This window comes from Dermochelys coriacea, chromosome 3, assembly GCF_009764565.3.
Source record: "Dermochelys coriacea isolate rDerCor1 chromosome 3, rDerCor1.pri.v4, whole genome shotgun sequence".
Taxonomy (NCBI): Eukaryota; Metazoa; Chordata; order Testudines; family Dermochelyidae; genus Dermochelys; species Dermochelys coriacea.
The window spans coordinates 171,828,987-171,837,101 of NC_050070.1; positions in this window are offsets into that span (position 1 = coordinate 171,828,987).

Sequence of the window (8,115 nt, forward strand, 5' to 3'; positions counted from 1 at the left end):
GTGTAAGATAGCATAAAGTCACTTTTGGCCTCCATTCAAGCCCTACACTGAACATAGCTCAACTAGATCTAAGGTCCTCCCATAGCTAGGCTTTCATCACTAGCAGGAAAAAAAAATCACAGGTTTGTAGTAGCTGCTTGCACAATTGCTACAGCAGCACAAAACTGAATATCCCTGAATTTTTGGATATTGTGAGAAAATTGTTAGCTGGCAACACTGCACTACCCTTCCAGGTATGAATGAGCCCCCTTCTGAATACATGTAATCACTCCTAGTACAGCAGGGCCTATTTTCAAACCTGGCACTCAGTTCAAGCACCCTATCAGAGAGCTGGATCCAAAGCTTTCTGAAGTCAAAATGAAAGATTTGAATTGGTTCCAGTAGGATTTGGATTGGGATTTACAGTCCTCATATTTTAAAATGAGGGCCCCATCATTCCAAATGATCATAAGCATTACCTGTCAATTTTCTGATGGTTTATTCCAGCAAACGCTGGAATAGTCTAACAATGAGCATTGCAATCATATACTGAAGCTGCAGTTAATAAACATGGAGACGAAGGAAAAGTATCACTGCTCTGCCTCTCAAGCATGCCCACTCCTAATCAAGAGAAACGGGAGAGGTTTGGTGTATGGAGAATGGATACTGTTTATCCCATCCTCTTTTTCAGATGGACATCTATCATTCCAAACAGCTGCCTGCAATATGTATGGTCATGTATCTTCGGAGAGGCATTTTGATACTCTTGGAGGTTAACATTTAAAAAAATATGTTATTGAAAAAAAGTCCATACTTTGAAAATTATACTCATACTGCAGATAGTTATAAAAAGGGATGTGTATGACCAGTTTGAAATCCACACTTAACTTCCCATGTGGTTCACATATGTGTAAAATGGGCATGTTTTTATGAATCATTTGTATACTCCCTGGCCAGGATCCTGTGTTTAAACAATTGAGGAAACAACACAATGCAGCTGTATAAGGAATTTTTTTTGTTCATAAATAGGATCTATAGATTTTAAAAGCTGCATTTCAAGAAATAAAGAAATTGTCCATATTGCTGGAATGTATTTCAGGCTTTGTAAAATTGTTCGTTCTTTTGGTCTGGAAATAAGGACCTAAGCACATGAGATTGATGCCAACTGAACATTGTTATAGTTATTAATAGTCAAGGCTGAAGGTGCTATTCATTACGAAGATATCAAAACAGGCCTATCTTTTTGGCAAGAAAGTGTAGATCTGGTGTTTCTAAAAATTAATAACATATTATTAAATGAAATAGTTCAGACTTGGATAGTTGAACATTAAAACACTGAACAAATTAAATGTAAAAGGTATTGCATTTACTGGCAGTTCCCTCAACATATTTCTAAAACTTTTTCCCCCTAAAGACCCTGCAATGAGTAGAAGATTAGAAGAAAGTGGCCCCATTTGTTGTACTGAGTGACTTAAAATATCTCCTTTTGGAACTGATGCAATATCAACAAAAACTAAAGACCTGAAAAGAAAATACTTGCCAAAATATAATGTTGAATTTGGACAGTTCGAATACTTGGGGTCTAATGCTCTGATTCAGTGATAGGATGGTGCACACAGATAAATTGTGTAGTCTTCCCCTTGTCTGAGATGAGAAGATGAAATGTGTCCAAAGTCTATCTTGTTATATAAAGAGAACAGTCCTTATTCTGATCTCATTTCACAACAGTAAGTTAGGAATAACTCCACTGAAGTCAGTGATATTACACTGGAGTGAAACTAGTGTGAGATCAGAATCAGGTCCAAAATGTTTATGGATGGGATTTTCAAATGAGCCTAAAGAATAGAGAAACGCAATGGGATTTGAGTGACTATGGGAGTTGGGTGTCTAATTCCCTTAGGTTCCTTTGAAATCCCAACCTATATTTTGAAAAGGACATATTTATGTTTGTTTGTGTACAGTACTAACCCCGGGCTAAACTGTGGCATTTAGCTGTACCTCTGTGTTGGTGGCAAAGTAAAATCGTATCACCTCAGAGGTAGCACAAGACAGCATTCTGCTTCTGACAGGCATAGTGCTTCCCAGAACTCTCCAGTAAGGAAGAAGGAGCAAAATCCAATACTCATTTAAGGGTTAGAGCATATCGCCTCCCCCATAGCTGGCCTACTTTGTTGGCTGGTGCATAGGTTTTTTGATGAAATGGTTCCCAAAGGGTGCAACTCAATAGCAACTTACTGGCCTTACCCTCTTGTAGTATTTTAAAATGCCTTTCCAGGAAAGCTCACTCACATACTAGTGTACTTTTGTTCAGAATAGTTTTTGAAAAACTAGATCTCTACAGGTATCTAATAAATTTAAAAAAGCAAATAATTTCCCTACCCAGAATGCAATCAAATAAAAGTCAGTGTGTTCATGTTGACCCCAGATACTAAGAAGGGGGTGTATGGAATTGATGTGAAATATGAGGTGCATTTCTGGAAGTTTTATAAAGTCTTTAGAAGAAAGCGAGGAAAAAAATATTAAGTTTTAACAAATAAATAAAATGTAACGGACTCAAGGGTTCATTTTAACTTTACACAAGAGCTTTTAACTAAAGTTAAGAATCTACCTATACCCTGAGTCCTCTATTCAACATGCCATTACGCAGTTCACTTCAGAAGTCACTGACATTGCTATCTCAGCTCAAGAGGTTAATGCATTAAAACATAACGACACTTTTGTGGTTTCAGTAGGTAACATACCGGTAATACCAGTAGCAACCACAAAATACAAAACTTCACACACAAAACTAGAGTGACTTTCTTGAAGATCATGGGTTAATTTTAAATCCCCTATAGACACTGTACTTAAAGCACACTGGGCCAGATCCCAATTTACACCAGCTGAGAATTTGTCTTATTGAAGTCAATTTATAAAATCTCTTATGCTCAGCTTTACTTTCTACATATCCAAAAACTTCTTTAATTTCCATTTAAGGTTGCAAAATAGAATTTAAGGAAGACGTATCATTAAACATACATACTAAAACTGAATACTGACTACTCCTGAGAATATGGGGGCCAAAACATTATGAAACACTAGGAAAAACACAATTTTTCATTAATTAGTTTATAAACATCTGTCTTCTTTCACATTAAAAAAAAAATCTGGAAAAAAAAATCAGTCAGTCATTCTCCTTCCCAAATTGAAGTATCCCAATTTGTAAACAAATAAGTTAATCCAGACTCCAGTCAAAAGTTAGAGTGGAAGCATTGGGCTTAGAATGGAAAAAACAGCCTTAATTATGCAACTGATGCCTCCTTGATATTGCACATTGGGGTGTATTCCACACCCTGCAGTGTACCATAAGTTTTATCCACTGTCAGAGCAATTGAGACTTAATTTAGGTAACAAGTCTTCCCCCAAAGTCACTGGAGAAGAAGTTTACTTTTAAATTACGCTGGTACAAATCCAAAGTAATTCCACTGGCTTCACATTGCTGTGAAATAGGGCCTGGGAGTTTTGCAACTAATTTCTGAGGGAGTTTGATTGGGCCTTGAATTCTTTCATGTATGTTGCTTGTCAGAACAGTTTTAGTTACTTACAGCATGCCATTTTCATGAGAACTCATATATTTGGAGGGCAAGACAGGGAAAGATGCTAATGGAGATCAGAGATGTTTAGACACTATAATACCAGCATGTACTGGTAATTGAGAGAATTCTTCATTTTTTTGTCCAGAAGAGAGAGAGTGAATGTGTCATTACACAAAGTAAAACTATTTCCCCATGTTTATTCCCCTGCCCCCCCAATGTTCCTCACACATTCTTGTCAACTGCTGGAAATGGCCCACCTTGATTATCACTACAAAAGGTTTTTTCTCTCTCCTGCTGGTCTGATGAAGTGAGCTGTAGCTCACAAAAGCTTATGATCAAATAAAAGTATTCCTTTTCTTTTTACGGATACAGACTAACACGGCTGCTACTCTGAAACCTAAGAAAAGACTGGAGATGGACCCTAGTAACAAAGGTTGGAGAAGAAGTTCAGATTCAGGTGGAGGTGGGGGAAGGTGAAGAGAGAAGGGGTGAGGGGGCAGGAAGGCAGGACTGGCCTATTGTGGAGATTGAATCCAGAGCCACACTTGTAGCAAATGTGGCAATGTGTCTAAATTGAGATCTTCACAAATCCAAAAAAGACATATGGAAAAATATGAATATCAGGAGACGCTGTTTGTGACCTTTAAGATTTCTTATGCCCTGGACTATGAGAAATATTTAACAAAGCTATCAATATCCTAACATCAGACAGCTGCAGCGGCACAGGAGCTAGCAAACAGAGCTCTAAACAGGGGAGTTTGAGTGGGAGTTTGTATTGTGGTGCTTGTTTGGGGTTTGCTTTTGCTGGGGTGGGGTGGTCTTTTTGGTGTGGCTTGTGTTTCCCAGATTAACAGGATTTAGGTGGGAAGGAGATGACAGATACAGAGGCAGCTGTGGGAGTGACTCCTGTAGTGAAAGACACATTGAGGATGACTGGATGTGGAAGCTGTGGTATGTACATGATCCTGGAGGGGGGAACCAGTAAGAGTTTTTTCTGCATGAAATGCCGTCTGATAGAGCTGATGGAGGAAAAGATCCGAGGTTTGGAGATGCAGGTGGAAAGTCTGGTTGAGTTTAGGAAGGGGTTTGAGCAGATGATGGAGCAAAGACATGAGGTATCTGAAGGGAAAAGCTCAGACTCACAGATGGAAGCAGGGCTGGGGAATTTTGAGGAGAGACTGGGTGAGGAAAGTGGTCAGTGGAAACATGTGACTCAAAGAACCAGGCAGAGAAAAAGACGGGCTAGTGAAGGAGAAATAGAGCTTAGGAACAGATTTGCAGAGTTGGAAAATGAAGAAGGGGCTCAGCAGGAACTTGTTGAAGGTGGAACGGTAAGGAAGAAGAGAAAAGAGGCTAGTCCTATAGGAAAAGGGAAAGAGTCAAGGGAGACTACACCAAATATGAGCCCCAGGAGGATACAGGATGGGTTGAAGAGGATTGTAAGGGAAAATAGGAATGGAAAGAACTTGCAGCCAGAGGGAACAGGGGAGAGACTGGAGAATAGCACTGTCACCAGGAAAAGGCAGGTCTATGTGATCGGGGACTCTTTATTGAGAAGAATAGACAGGCCTGTAACTAGAGCTGATCCTGAGAATAGAAGGGTGTGTTGTCTTCCGGGTGCTAAGATACGGGATGTAGACCTGAGGTTGAAAAGGATCCTCAAGGGAGCGGGAAAGAATCCCCTAATTATCCTTCATGTGGGAACAAATGATACAGCCAGATTCTCGCTGGAAAGTATCAAGGGAGACTATGCTAGGCTGGGGAAGACGCTTAAGGAAATTGAGGCTCAGGTGATCTTTAGCGGGATCCTTCCTGTTCCTAGAGAAGGGCAACAAAGGTCTGACAAGATTATGACTGTCAACAGATGGCTTAGGCAGTGGTGCTATAAGGAGGGCTTTGGGATGTATGGCCACTGGGAGGCATTCACGGACAGAGGTCAGTTCTCTCGGGATGGACTTCATCTGAGTAGGGAAGGAAATAGATTTCTAGGATCGAGGCTGGCACAACTGATAAAGAGAGCTTTAAACTAGGAATTGGCGGGAGATGGATGGGAGATGTCCAGAAAATCTCCACGCCAGATTTTAGCATTGAGAGGGAAGAAGATGAAGTAAGAAAGGATACAGCCGTGGGTAGGAGAATGTATATAAGGAGCGAGGGCGGTGTGGATACTAGTCTAATAGGTTATACTGGCTGTAGAATGACTGTGCCTAATAGGGTACAAAATGTGAGCGAGGCCAAACAGCAAAAATTAAAATGTTTGTACACCAATGCGAGGAGTCTAGGTAACAAAATGGAGGAACTAGAGCTACTGGTGCAGGAAGTGAAACCAGATATTATAGGGATAACAGAAACATGGTGGAATAGTAGTCATGACTGGACTACAGGTATTGAAGGGTATGTGCTGTTTAGGAAAGACAGAAACAAAGGTAAAGGTGGTGGAGTAGCATTGTATATCAATGATGAGGTAGAATGTAAAGAAATAAGAAGCGATGCAATGGATAAGACAGAGTCCGTCTGGGCAAAAATTACATTGGGGAAGAAAACTAGTAAAGCCTCTCCTACGATAGTGCTTGGGGTGTGCTATAGACCTCCGGGATCTAATTTGGATATGGATAGAGCCCTTTTTAATGTCTTTAATCAAGTAAATACTAATGGAAACTGCGTGATCATGGGAGACTTTAACTTCCCAGATATAGACTGGAGGACCAGTGCTAGTAATAATAATAGGGCTCAGATTTTCCTAGATGCGATAGCTGATAGATTCCTTCATCAAGTAGTTGCTGAACCGACTAGAGGGGATGCCATTTTAGATTTAATTTTGGTGAGTAGCGAGGACCTCATAGAAGAAATGGTTGTAGGGGACAATCTTGGCTCAAGTGATCATGAGCTAATTCAGTTCAAACTAAATGGAAGGATTAACAAAAATAAATCTGCAACTAGGGATTTTGATTTCAAAAGGGCTGACTTTCAAAAATTAAGGAAATTAGTTAGGGAAGTGGATTGGACTGAAGAACTTATGGATCTAAAGGTAGAGGAGGCCTGGGATTACTTTAAATCAAAACTGCAGAAGCTATCGGAAGCCTGTATCCCAAGAAAGGGGAAAAAATTCATAGGAAGGAGTTGTAGACCAAGCTGGATGAGCAAGCATCTTAGAGAGGTGATTATGAAGAAGCAAAAAGCATACAGGGAGTGGAAGATGGGAGGGATCAGCACGGAAAGCTACCTAATTGAGGTCAGAACGTTAGGGATCAAGTGAGACAGGCTAAAAGTCAAGTAGAGTTGGACCTTGCAAAGGGAATTAAAACCAATAGTAAAAGGTTCTATAGCCATATAAATAAGAAGAAAACTAAGAAGGAAGAAGTGGGGCCGCTTAACACTGAGGATGGAGCGGAGGTTAAAGATAATCTAGGCATGGCCCAATATCTAAACAAATACTTTGCCTCAGTCTTTAATAAGGCTAAAGAGGATCTTGGGGATAATGGTAGCATGACAAATGGGAAGGAGGATATAGAGGTAGATATTACCATATCAGAGGTAGAAGCGAAACTGAAACAGCTTAATGGGACTAAATCGGGGGGCCCAGATAATCTTCATCCAAGAATATTAAAGGAATTGGCACCTGAAATTGCAAGCCCATTAGCAAAAATTTTTAATGAATCTGTAAACTCAGGAATAGTACCGAATGATTGGAGAATTGCTAATATAGTTCCTATTTTTAAGAAAGGAAAAAAAAGTGATCCGGGTAACTACAGGCCAGTTAGTTTGACATCTGTAGTATGCAAGGTCCTGGAAAAAATTTTGAAGGAGAAATTAGTTAAGGACATTGAAGTCAATGGTAAATGGGACAAAATACAACATGGTTTTACAAAAGGTAGATCGTGCCAAACCAATCTAATCTCCTTTTTTGAAAAAGTAACAGATTTTTTAGATAAAGGAAATGTAGTGGATCTAATTTACCTAGATTTCAGTAAGGCATTTGATACCGTGCCACATGGGGAATTATTAGTTAAATTGGAGAAGATGGGGATCAATATGAACATCAGAAGGTGGATAAGGAATTGGTTAAAGGGGAGACTGCAACAGGTCCTACTGAAAGGCGAACTGTCAGGTTGGAGGGAGGTTACCAGTGGAGTTCCTCAGGGATCGGTTTTGGGACCAATCTTATTTAATCTTTTTGTTACTGACCTTGGCACAAAAAGTGGGAGTGTGCTAATAAAGTTTGCAGATGATACAAAGCTGGGAGGTATTGCCAATTTGGAGAAGGATCGGGATATTATACAGGAGGATCTGGATGACTTTGTAAACTGGAGTAATAGTAATAGGATGAAATTTAATAGTGAGAAGTGTAAGGTTATGCATTTAGGGATTAATAACAAGAATTTTAGCTATAAGTTGGGGACGCATCAATTAGAAGTAACGGAAGAGGAGAAGGACCTTGGAGTATTGGTTGATCATAGGATGACTATGAGCTGCCAATGTGATATGGCTGTGAAAAAAGCTAATGCGGTTTTGGGATGCATCAGGAGAGGCATTTCCAGTAGGGATAAGGAGGTTTTAGTAC